This window comes from Brachyhypopomus gauderio, chromosome 17 (genome assembly GCF_052324685.1).
Source record: "Brachyhypopomus gauderio isolate BG-103 chromosome 17, BGAUD_0.2, whole genome shotgun sequence".
NCBI lineage: Eukaryota > Metazoa > Chordata > Actinopteri > Gymnotiformes > Hypopomidae > Brachyhypopomus > Brachyhypopomus gauderio.
This window is the reverse complement of record NC_135227.1, coordinates 16,413,289-16,425,855: the sequence shown is the minus strand read 5'-3', so window position 1 is coordinate 16,425,855 and position 12,567 is coordinate 16,413,289.

Here is a 12,567-nt window from a genome sequence, read left to right as displayed (position 1 = left end):
GCAATTTATTTCAGAATAAAAGTTTGGATTAAACTCATTTATTTTGTTCAAAAGCCCAATGTCAAACAATTTTGAAATCCATAGCAGCACATGCTTAGCTGTTAATACATAGGAATGATGTATAGGCACAAAATTAATATGAATTATAATTGGGGCAGTTGTCATCTTTGTGGCAAGCAGGATTAAGTGATTGGCCAATAACTTACTATCACTGCAATTGCACAAAGCATTACCTAACATGGGAACAACAAACTGTACCACATAAAGAGAGATTAAATATTTATTTTTATAAAAAGGAGGACAGCAGGCTACAGCACAATAATTAGGATACAACATTATAATAAAGAGAATTAAAATGAAAAAAAAATGCAATTATAATTGTTTCCATTTTGTCCTCCAATGCCATCTATTGTTTTTCTCTTTAACTTTACAAAAAAAGCTACTGAAATTGGCACGTGTTTGTAAAATATGGCAGCCTAACCTACATCTGGACCTAGACAGCAAGAACATGTTTTTGCAGACACAAATGTCCTCCTCACCAGTGTGCTTTTTCCACTCAATTCAGGTAGTCACGAATGACTGTGTTGGGTTAGGAGAGGGTTTAGCAAGGAATCACAGGGGCTTGGTCCAGGCTGATGGCTTTACACCATGTCAGTCAAACTCCTGTCAGTACTGTATCTTTGCCTTGTACTGATAGGATCAGACTGTATACCTATGGTCTTTCAAATCCATCTCCAAAGGCTCATTAACTCCTCGTTGTGCCTCATATATTACGTGGCTGTTCCCTACAAGGCCCAGCTATAAGTAAGCAGTGCAGACTCAACTGCCTTCGGCGGTTTGTTAAGATAAATCGGAGCGTGTGTAACTTTAATGGTGTTTAGCATGTCCTCCCTCTGGGATCACTTTGGAGCTCACATTCATTTTCACTCTTGAGAGTAAACTCAGTCCTCCGACACAAGCAGGCCTTAAGCGGATTTCACTAAAGACTGCGTTTCTACCTTAAATCTAATTGGCAATTACCTCAGTTAGGAACTATGTCTGAGCCTGTGGATGGGCTTCGATGACTCTAGTGTCACACTATGACCTAGTCTGACATTTCTTCCAAAAGACTTATCAGCTGAATACGTGTATCTGTGTATTGAGCGGGGCTCCTTCTCAGATGAGCTGAGCATTATGTCCAGCCAGGGCTTTGAGGAATTACGTGAACCGTGACCGCTGCCATTTTTTGAACAGACCAGCTTTCATGTCTTTCAGGGACGAGGAGATGAGGATGAGGGGGCTCTTCTTTGCGAACAGAGACTCCCACTTTGTGGTCGAAGTTATTTGTATGGCTTACGTGCATCTACGTCCTGGGCCGTGCTCAAAGGTGTTTCACTGGGGTGGGGGTGAATCTGCCCTTAGCCCTGCGTGTTCTCTGGTCTCCCAGGGTCAGCAAAGCCTCTTCTCATACGGGCCTTTCTGGCAGTTACAGTAATGTAACTGAGATGCCTGTCACTCGTCTGTGCGAAGGCTGCTAGAGGGCTTTCTCCATGAGGGCTTTCACCAGCAGGATATTTGTGCCACTGGCAGTGTTTTGCACGGCTGCTTACTGAATGATTTTTGACAGGTGTTCGACTGAATCATAGCGAAAGAGACTCACGAGTGCCATGAGTCGTATGGGTGGAAGCTACACGTGTGCTTCTACCTGAGATTCTGACATGAGAAATCAGCTTATCATCAAGACAGCTTGTTTTTGACTTGACATGGCAACAGTAACCCCCAGAACCGCAGTGCTAATTAACTGTAATTAGAAGGCACTTTTCACCTTAACCTGAACTTAAATGGAAATAACAGTGTATAATTGCTCAGTTCCTGTACAAGAGTACATACCTGTTCATATCTCTAGCTCGTTTTCTGGCCTGTTTAATAACGTTGTCAAATCTGGCTCCGCCTCCCATCTGTCAAACTCTGTTGTCATGTTCCATGTGATTTTGTTTTCATTCTGGTTTTCCCACCAGGTATTTTGTAACCTCACAGCTTGTAATTGATTTCATGTGTCCCCGGTTCAGTCTCCTTGATTTTCGGTATATTTGTGTATATTTCACATAATACAGCATACTTGACAACATAATGTTATTCTGATTCATGCATTGTATATTTTTATATCTATTTAATATCATGTTTATTTTTTATTGTTATTATTTTAATATCTTTTATGTTACACATTGTTTTACTATACTTTTTAGCTTTAAAATGCAATACATTATACTGTATTTGTGTCTTGTGTAATAACAATACATTTGAGATAAGCTGTGTTAAATCATGTCACTTGACTCACTAAAAAGAGCTAGGTAAAAAGAACATTTAGCTCACAACTCTATCATCGCTACATTTCATGGCCAGAAGCAATACAGGCCAACAAAGATCATAGCAAATTCAACAGATCATTATGAGATCCCTAACAGAAACTGCAGTCAAGATCAGTGGACTATTCACACCATAATCTATATCTGCTGCTGAAGTAACTTTTTAAATCCTTTCCCTCAAGGCAAATTTGAATAAAGTAACAAAACACACAAAAAGTCAATAGATAGTTTTCAATTTTACACCCTTTGCAGGGCACTTGAATCCCATATGACTATCATAAGCCATTAATGCAATCATAAACCATGTTGTATTTCAACAGTACACCCACTCTCCATCCAAACCACAGAAATTCAAACAGACATTGTTCTGTCTGAACTAGACACCAAGACATATAAAGAGCATTTTCAGCTCCTGATATGGAAATTCATTCAAAAAGATTATTGCCCTCTGGTTGTAATATCAACCAGATATGGCTCGATAGAATGTATACGGTTGGATAAATAACTATGGATTTTAAAATAACGTGACCATTTTTAAAAACGTTATTGAATTATTGTTCACCATTTTTTGTGTTTTTTAAGGGACCATTTAAAGGTCAATGTGTAAACAATGTGAGAAATACAAACATAGTGCATTGAAATATTTTGCTGTGCATAAAACGTACTGTCTAAATGCTACTGTATCTTTTAGAATGAACCATAACACTTAATTTTAAGGTTGTTTTAGATGTCCAATATTTATACAATATTTATTTAGAGTTTAGATGTTTAATTCAGTCATTTTATATGTCGGGTTGTTCCTTTTTATGGCATGTTATGGGATAAAGACAAAATTCACAAGTCAGATAATCTCTTTGTGCACAAATAAGTCAGTACTCGACTAATGTAAGTGTCCCTTGCAATACTTCTTGGAAGCTTTGCACATTTGCCAGCACATTAGCATTCAACTCGAAATGAAAGCAGCAGTGAGACACCACATCGCATTCATCTTTTCAACAAGCAGAGCATAAAACCTAATAATGCCTGACGCTTTAGCAGGTACACCTCAGTCTGATGAAATATGGAAATGACACTTGTTTGTTCACTGAGGTCTGCAGTTTGGGCTGACAGTTTCACACATTAAGCCAGTGTAAGCCTATTAATCTGCAAAAGAATATTCCATATGTGAAATCACAGAGGCAGCGAAGAGGAGAGGAGAAGCCATGCTGGAATATACCGTTATGTTGTTTGTGATGAATGTCTGAAGCTTATCTGGAAACCAAGCTTTCTTTGTTGAAAAATCAATTTCTCATTTCCCCTTCTATTCTCTTTCCCTCTCATCTGAATAGCTAAATGAATTAAGTAACTATGACAAATACATTACAATTTTCCACAGTTGTTCGAGCTTCCATAAAATAGCGAAACAATAAAAAAATTAAAAAGTAAAAAATCACATATGTGCGTGAGAGACGGTGAGAGAATATAGTGGACAACACTTCATGCAGACACTTTATAATGACGTTTATAACTCCATTAGGATAGAGATCCAGCTACAATAGCCGTGTTGATCTGACAGGCACTGTGACACAGCCGTCTGAAACGCCCATGCTTCCCTTGGCCTTTTGTCCGTTTTCCTCCAGAGTTAAACACAATGGAACCTCGGCCATATCTTAATTACACCTCAATCTTACATCTGTAATTGCCAGAATAATTAAAACTCTTTCACTCTATCAATCTATCTATCTATGTGTTGTAATTGCCAGCCCCCTGAAGAGGAGAGATATGCATGAGAGACTCCTGGATGAGAGAGATTTGGACATTTACACTTGACCATATTCTCATCTGGAAATAATGGATTCAGTTGAGGAAAAGACTGGACCACACCTGCTCTTTGTGTCACTTCAGCAATGACCAGCCAAGGAAAAATATGTCTCTGTGTGACCAGTAGATGGCAGTGTGTGTCTGCAGAACACCTTTTGTTTGGATTAGCTTGTAGTGGAGTGAATACTGAGACTGATGATTATAGAACCCTGGTAGTGCCTCGCACTACGGACCTGTACTCAGATTATCAGCCGCTGCTATCCAAGCCGCATGATTATATCTCTGTACATACGCTTGCAAAATGCTGGTCATTTTAGGCATATAGTTCTCAATTCAGAGAAGCTCAGCCAACATAAAAATGATAAATTCTAAATTCTTTACTTGTTACATTGTCTGTTAATACAGAAATAAACACATGCAGTAAACAGTGAACCTGCAGTTGGACCCTGCGGAGACTCCACAGCTACATTTACATTCCAGCATTTGGCTAATGCTTTAATTAAAAGAGCCTAGCATGCATTTACAGGTGACAGCGTGGGTGCTACGCACATGACTCGGTGCTACGTGGCACTCAACCCCAGGACTCTGTTGTTGTTAGCACTTCGGTGTACTTGCTCTACACTTTGATAATTGGCTAAAAGTCAGGAAATAAGGATTTTTCATTTTGGCAAATGTTTAGCAGGCTCCAAAGGCTTTACTGTTGCCATAGTGGTCACACACAATCAGGATGAAGCATTTTGTTGTTAGTGGAAGAGGTCAGGTCAAGGTCAGGCCCACTGGAGGCCCACTAGAGGCCCACTTCCTGGCACTCCATTCACATGCCAACTTTCCTGAGACTTAGAGCACCATCATGCAGTAACTACTCTGCTACCACCACCACAAAAGGAAATTTGCCAAAGTATTTCAGAGCCCCCCCCCCCCCCCCCCCCCCAATCTCTTTGCCTCCGCTGCCTCAGACAGCTTGGACTATGTAATATAAACCTTTGAACCTTAATCAGCTTGATCACAGCAAGTCTGTATAATTCCAGGCCTTTCTGCAACAACTTAACGGATACGTCTTCGCCAAGGGGCGCACTGCTGGTCTGTCAGGTGATGTTTTTGGGTTCTTTTGAAACTGAGCGAGCAGCTCGAGTTTCCCTGACAGAAGAACACAGAAAAGCTCTTAAAGGACACAGTAGCTTACCTGGCAGAGATTTGAAAACAGCTAAACAGATCAGCCCCGGTACCTGTCTTACTTCCTGAGCCCCGGACCACCGAGACACTTTTGCCAAGTTTACCATTAGAGACTGCGGCTTTGTACTGTGAAGGTTTCTCTCCTCGTGTTACACCTTCACCTCTTTACCATGTAGAGCAGCAACAACTTTGGCGGTTTGTTTTTTTGGCAGGAGAATGAGAAAAGCTGACGGAACTCCCGGCGCACAAAACTGACTTGTGTTCGCCACTTTGTACTGCAGTCTTTACATGATTAGAAATGCAAGTGTTGTACAGAGAATTAGAAAAATTGCTCAGTGGATTTTGAAACCCTGTGCAGCACCAGTTCTTAGCCGCCACGCAGAAGCAACGGTCCATGTGTGAAATGTCATTTGTATTTGCTGCATCAGAGCCCTCAGCAGCACAACCTGCACCAGCAAATTGGTCAACAGGCCAAAAACAGGGACAGCCAGTTCAGGGATTTCTCTATTTTTCCTCCCTCACGTAATACAGCAGCCATGGGTAAGCAATCCTCCAGATATGGGATTATAGACCTTCATTTTGAGCTGCTGGCTGTTTCCATGAAAACCTACAGAGCATGTATGATGTATGAGAGTGGAATCCGCGGGCTTATCGTTCCGTGTGTCACTCATGCAGCGGTGCTGCCCGCCACAGCAATTAAAGGACGACCCGAGTCTGGACCCTTGAACGTGAGGGGGCAGTGGAGGCCCAGCAACTCCTATTAAAACTCTATTACTCGAGATGGATTGCAGTGTTTTCGACCAGGTTAATGGCCCCAATGTTATTTTCCACCACGTATATCAGTAACTGGAGGCTTAGCCGGTCCCTGTTGATCCACCACAGAGATGATCTCATGGAGGAAGGACATTTGTTGTCATAGTGCATTCTGGTGGGCTTTTTGGGGAATCGCTGCAATATATGACAATATATGACGCTGACAGTGACATCAATCCAGACAGAGTGTTTATCAACCTCGCCACCTTTACAACTGCCTGTCCATGTGCAAGATGAGTTTGCAGTGCTTTGATTGAGTCTCTGCAGAGTACACACACAAAAAGCTAAAAATACAATGCGAAGAAGCTTCACTGTAATTGCTAGACTGAATCTTGTCAAATTACTCAAGTGCTATAATGGATAATGGCTTGTTTTAAGTATCTTTAGAAAGTCTTTATTTCAGAAAGGTTTTGGTATTAGAACAAAGTGCCCATAAATAGAAAGATAATCTTGCAGGCCTCATTTTCAGCAGGCTGTTGACAGTGTAGTCTTGTGAAATTGTATTAAATGACTTAGTAATGGCATCGAATGACTCAGTTATCGGTTTTGCTGTTAATGATTTCTGTGTAGTCTATTCTCAGGATGGTTATTACTACACAAGTGTATCAATGTCATGGCAAATCAATTGTCTGTCTTTATCTAAGTTCGTTTTTCACTCTGTTTTTGAAATAGTAGAAGAAACATTATCCAGAGAGGAGGAAAAATCTTCAGGTGTGTTTCAAAATCAGAATCTCAATTATATTCAGGCATGACTGATAGTTTATATCACATTAGGGTGTATTGGATACTCGGCAGGGGGTCAAGCTGACTTAAGATTTCATTAACTTTCATTCCAAACCAAATAGCCTTCACAGATATTAGTGTACTCTTCCAAACTGCACTTCAGTCTTATGGATCTCTAAATGTTTAACAGTGCAATTTGCAATAGCAGATTACTCTGTTAAGGAGATTCATTAGAGAGTCAGTACAAAAAGACCAAAAGCAGTGAAGTTGTGAGAAAAAAAAAGATTGTAGAAAAGAATTTGATGTGTTTCACGTTTGCATTTACTGCAATGCTGTGCTGCATAAAGGAATAAAATCCTCACCAGGACCAGGGTGGGAGGTCTCTCGGGTTTTCACTCTTGGATCAATCATTTGCAATGAAGCCACTTTTGCGAAGAAGAGTAAATGAGCCGGACACTTTCACTGCCATGTGCGACACACACACACACCCCCCCACCCCCACGCACACACACCCCGGCCTGCTCCAGCTGAGCCAGGGTAATCACTTTCCTCCCCTAGACCCTGGGTGTGAGTCAGGAGAGACGATCAGGGGGAGTGAGAGAGTAGAGAGGGAGAGGAGACAGATGATAAATGAGAGAATGTTTAATGATGAACAACCTTCAGCCATATTTAAACATTCTGATGAATGATTGGGAATATTTGCACTTTCTGATCGATGATCAGGTAAGAAGCGTGTAAATTCTCTCACTTTCATTAAATCGGTGCTGCAGCTTAAGGCTGAAAATCCACTGGAAGGAGCGAAAAATTGTATTAGCAAACTGCCTTAAAAACTGTGCTTATTATTAACGGGTCATCCGTGTCAGCAGACTTGGGCTGTCACCCTGAGTTAGCACCAGTCAGTCCAGTTTCTACAGACCAACATTTTGATTAAAAACAAAAAATCTTCATGGAATTTAATGTTATTTATGAAAAGGAATGCGTCCACTTTCATTCTCCTTTCAAGTAATGAATGAATTACCATTTTGTTTGATGTCACTTTTTAGATTGAGAGTTTTTCTCTAAGAACTGTTAAAGGGCAAAAATGAGCGAAAATGATTTCTGAATGATGTTTGATGCTGTTTTACAATGCCATCGTTCAAAACAGCGCAAATCTGGATGGCTCTGATTTCATTTATGATCAAAGGATTCTCTTCATTCTAATACTGTTGTTGAATGGCAGCCCAATCATGTTTATGCAAAGAGGCCTACATTATGTCCCCATTAATGATCACATTTGTATTTGTTTTCACGTCTTGCGCTGGCTGACGGTCAGGGCCTAAAAGCCTGTCAGAGGGCCAGATGTCAGAGGAGGAGTGTTATGGAAGGAGGGGTGTCTGGGGAGGAGGCTTGTCAAAGGAAGATGGGTGTCAGAGGAGGAGGTGTGTTAGAGGAGGAGATGTGTCAGTGAAGGAGGTGTGGCAGAGAAGGAGGTGTGTCAGAGGTGAAGGCGTGTCAGAGGAGGAGGTGTGTCAAAGGTGGAGATGTGTCAGAGGAAGAGACGTGTCAGAGGTGAAGGCGTGTCAGAGGTGAAGGTGTGTCAGAGGTGAAGGTGTGTCAGAGGTGGAGATGTGTCAGAGGAGGAGGTGTGTCAGAGGTGAAGGCGTGTCAGAGGAAGAGGCGTGTCAGAGGAGGAAGCGTGTCATAGGATGAGGTGTGTCAGAGGAGGAGGCGTGTCATAGGATGAGGCGTGTCATAGGATGAGGTGTGTCATAGAATGAGGTGTGTCAGAGGAGGAGGCGTGTCATAGGATGAGGTGTGTCAGAGGAGGAGGCGTGTCAGGTGAGCAGTTGTGTCAAGAGCAAGGCAGCAGAATGAAAGGCTTCAGGCTAATTTGCTCCTGTCTTATTTAGCGAGAGATGAAAGTTCTGTGTTTAGATGCCTTTTTGCCTTGGGACCATTTAATGGTCTGAATGATGTGATTATCTTTCATCATTTGTAATTTCATGACACCCACTCATGTAGAGATATAATAAGACTTGAAAAGAAAATAAGACACGGAATCTGACATGTGAAAAGAATTAGCATGCCTCACCAAACAGACACGCGGCATCTGTGGTCCAGAAGTGGACAATCAGCACACGTGTGCACCTAGAGGAGAACTTGTTCCTCTCGCACACCTCCCTTCCTTTCACAGTTCTACTGAGGTATGGATTCACCATTCTATCCCTGGTTACACCTTGACTTAAAGGTTTGCTTTCATCTGTAGGAAGTACTACAACAGCCACCAGATCAAAGTCTTTAGTGTGTGTATGTGTGTATCTGTGTGTGGGTGTGCTGGGAGGCTTAAAGAAAGCAGGGCTATACAGCAGGGCTACACACCTCAATTGGAATGCCGGCCGGGTGACACTATGACAGGGCCATTCTGCAGAAGTGCCACCAACACATGAGGCAGGAGCCAAGGTGAATCGGGAGTCTGTGTGCTCATCAGCTTTTCCCTAAAAGAATACTGTGTCCTTGATGTATATTCACTCCGTGAAAATCACATCAACTTATTAGATTGCTCCTCCTGAGCTGCTCTCAACAGCATTTCAGTGCTAAGAACCATACGTGCGATGTGCTGACATTAACTGGGCAAAAAAATCCCAGCCAGGAGAGTGGCTGAATGTAATAATGCTTGAATATAGGAATAAATAATGTAAACACGTAAATTGGAACGGCACAGTGGTATGGCGATTAAGAGTAGTGTACTCCCTTTTTAGAAGTTTACTTCCCTAGACAGGTTTTTCCTGTATGTGTTTTGTAGCAGAGGAGGCGTGGCCTCGAAACAGTGAGGACTCTCATTGGTCGTCGGCCTGAAGTGCTGGATAAACTTGCTGAATGGCCTTCAGAGTGCTCCGAGTGCGATCCAGAAGCTCGTCCTCAAGATGAGACCGAGATGATTTGGTTGGGGAAAGGTTTGGGTGTTTGTGTGCGAGTGTGTGTCTGTGTTTATCTGTGTTTCTCTTTGCATTTGGCTGGAACTGAAACACTTTCGACCCTGATGAAATTTGTGTCACTTGCTGTCAGCTACTCTCTGATGTTTCCAGGATCGCATTTATGCAAAGTAAGAGAGCTTCCAAACTGATTTTTAACGTTCACCACAGGCCACGAACAACGGCGAAACCATTTCTTGACAGAATAATGACGCCGACGGGCGACATTTGGCAAGCGTAAACTGAGGCGATGACATCAATATGCAGCATGCATGGCTTGAGCAGTCAGAGTAAGAGAGCAGGTCATGGGTGGGGGGGTGGGGGGGGGGGGGTGTTTGCATGGCGAGCTGAAAGATTAGTCTCAGGCGGAGCTAGAATTTCTCGCACCGTGAGGCAAATTTGCATATTTCCCCCCTTTTCCACCTGACCTGCAGCTCTGGACCCAATCCCTGAGCCCCTCTTTCAAACTGCCTTCCTCTCTGTGCCAATCCCTGAGTCCCTCTCTCATACTGGCTGCCCCTCTGTGCTCTTGCCGTGCTGTTGCAGATTCATTGTGAACGAAGAGTGTGTCTGTCAATGTCAGAGCTGGCCACTGTCGCAGTTGTGCTGGCCACACACAGCGCTTTGTGTGGCGTGTGCGGATGTGTGTGTATTTCTGTGTTAATGTGTATGTGTGTGTGTGTGCACAAGTAAGTGTACTTGGGAGGGCATGATGTTTAAAAGAACGGTCTGATTTGTAGAAGTCCTACTCTGCTTTTGCTCTTGGGATGCCAAACAAAGCAGGCGGCTAAACACTCGTGCCCCGGCGTGCCGGTGTTCTGGGCGAAACACTCCTCTGTTCTCTTTTCCAGTCGAAAATGCGCAGAGCCCCTGCTGCTCACCAAAGGAGCGTCTTATTTCTCCCTCTTCCATGTCACCTCAGGGTTTGATGTAACCAGATGAAGAGAAGCTGGCGGTGGGGAGGCTGAGGGAGGCCCGGTTGACTCCTCACCTGCTGTTTAAGAAAGAAGAGCTTCCAACCCATTATTCCCTTTAATGCAGTTTTATCGGAGGGGGATTTTTGACACACAATAGATTAAGTGCCTGGCCTAAGTGTGCTCTTCACGTATGCTGACGGCATGGTCGATGCCGGGCTACTCTGAGACGAGACCAGAAAGTATTGTTGACTGGAGCCGATAAGCTGTTTTAAGTATCTTAAAACAAGGTCAACAGGCTCTAGATCTATATTTTTTCAGTATTGTGTGCATTTACTTAATGTAAGGATATGAATTAAATTAAAATAGGTGCTGTTTCGACCAACAGGCTGAGTGCAAAGACATCTCTGTGCTGAGACTGCAGCTAGTCCAGTAAGCTCTAATCTTGATCCCTGGCCTGCTCGGTTTGGACTTGAATCCTCTAAGCTGCGACCCAGATGGCCCGGCAAGAGGGCCGTTTGCTCTCCTCCATCTGCAGGTTGTATAGATATATGTACTGCACCACATGCAGCGGGAAGGTTCTGAGTCTTTACCGAGCCATGACACGAAGGACTATTACCTGAAATTGTCCTTTAAACGCACTCACTTATAGTGGGAAATTACTCACCGAATGGACTGTCACTTGTGGCAAGTGGCGTTAGCTTTACTCACAGGGGTATAGCTCGCATAAATCATGAATGTTCTGATGAAGACGAGGACCCTTGGACTTGCTGGTTATTAATGTGATGTAAGGCTGCTTCATGTATGTTGGACGATTATCAAAACCCCAGAGACACATCGGCCTCTCTGCTGAGGGAGTAACTCCTCAGCGTAGCGTCTCTCTTCATCTTTCTCCCTCTCTGCTCCTTTTATACATGTTTACACAGTGGTTCCTTTGAACAATTGCTTCCCGACTTCCTAAAGTCTGATTAACTGTGTCTCACTGAAATGCTACTGATCAGTAGGCCTGCAGTTGGGTCATCACTCGCTTTTAAATGCAGAGTGCGCCAGAGGGCTTCTCCTCTTTGCCCCCGGCACGTGGCGCTGCTTCTGAGCTCCCACGGCTTCAGCCTTGCCTGATGAACCCCAGCAGAGGGAGGGGGATCCTCCACGTCGGTGCTTCTGGTGCCGAGGAGCCCGTGGAGGAGCCCGCCGCCGTGCTGAGCAAGTCGGAAAGAGGGCGGAGTACTATTGGTACCCGACACAGGCCGCTGTCATGGGAATACAAACACAACAGAGACACGTGTCACCGATGCAGTATAAGGACTTGAAAGGACTTCTGTGATGTTTCCACCTCTCTCTCTCTCTCTCTCTCTCTCCCTCCCTTTCTCTCTTTTTCTCCTTTCTGAGCTATCAGTCCCCCTCGGGGGAGCCGAGACGCCATAAAGTGCTTGATCTTCTGCCGTGCTTTCAAATCCAGAGCCTTTTCCCAGCAAGGAGACTTCGCATTGGTATGACAAGTCAGACAGCCCACTATGAAGGGATGCTTTTTGCTGATGGCCCGTTTGAGTAAAGAGGCATGCGGGCGTGGTGGCAGTGCCATCAAATGGCAGTGAGTGAGCAATGCTCTTCTCCCTCTGCTCCTCACTGCTGCGCGAGGTCAGCAGCTGGAGTGCGTTTTATTCTGCGCTCTCTGCAGGTTGCACTTTAAAGTAGGGTGTGCTGGAGTATGCGGAGGGCGGAGCGGGACACGGGCGTATCTCCAGCAGACAGCGCAGCGATGGGCAGTCAGCAGACCTCGGCTGTATCTGGTGGTGGTCCTGGCTCAAGGGAATTTGTGTGTGTGTGTGTGTGTGTGTGAGAGAGAGA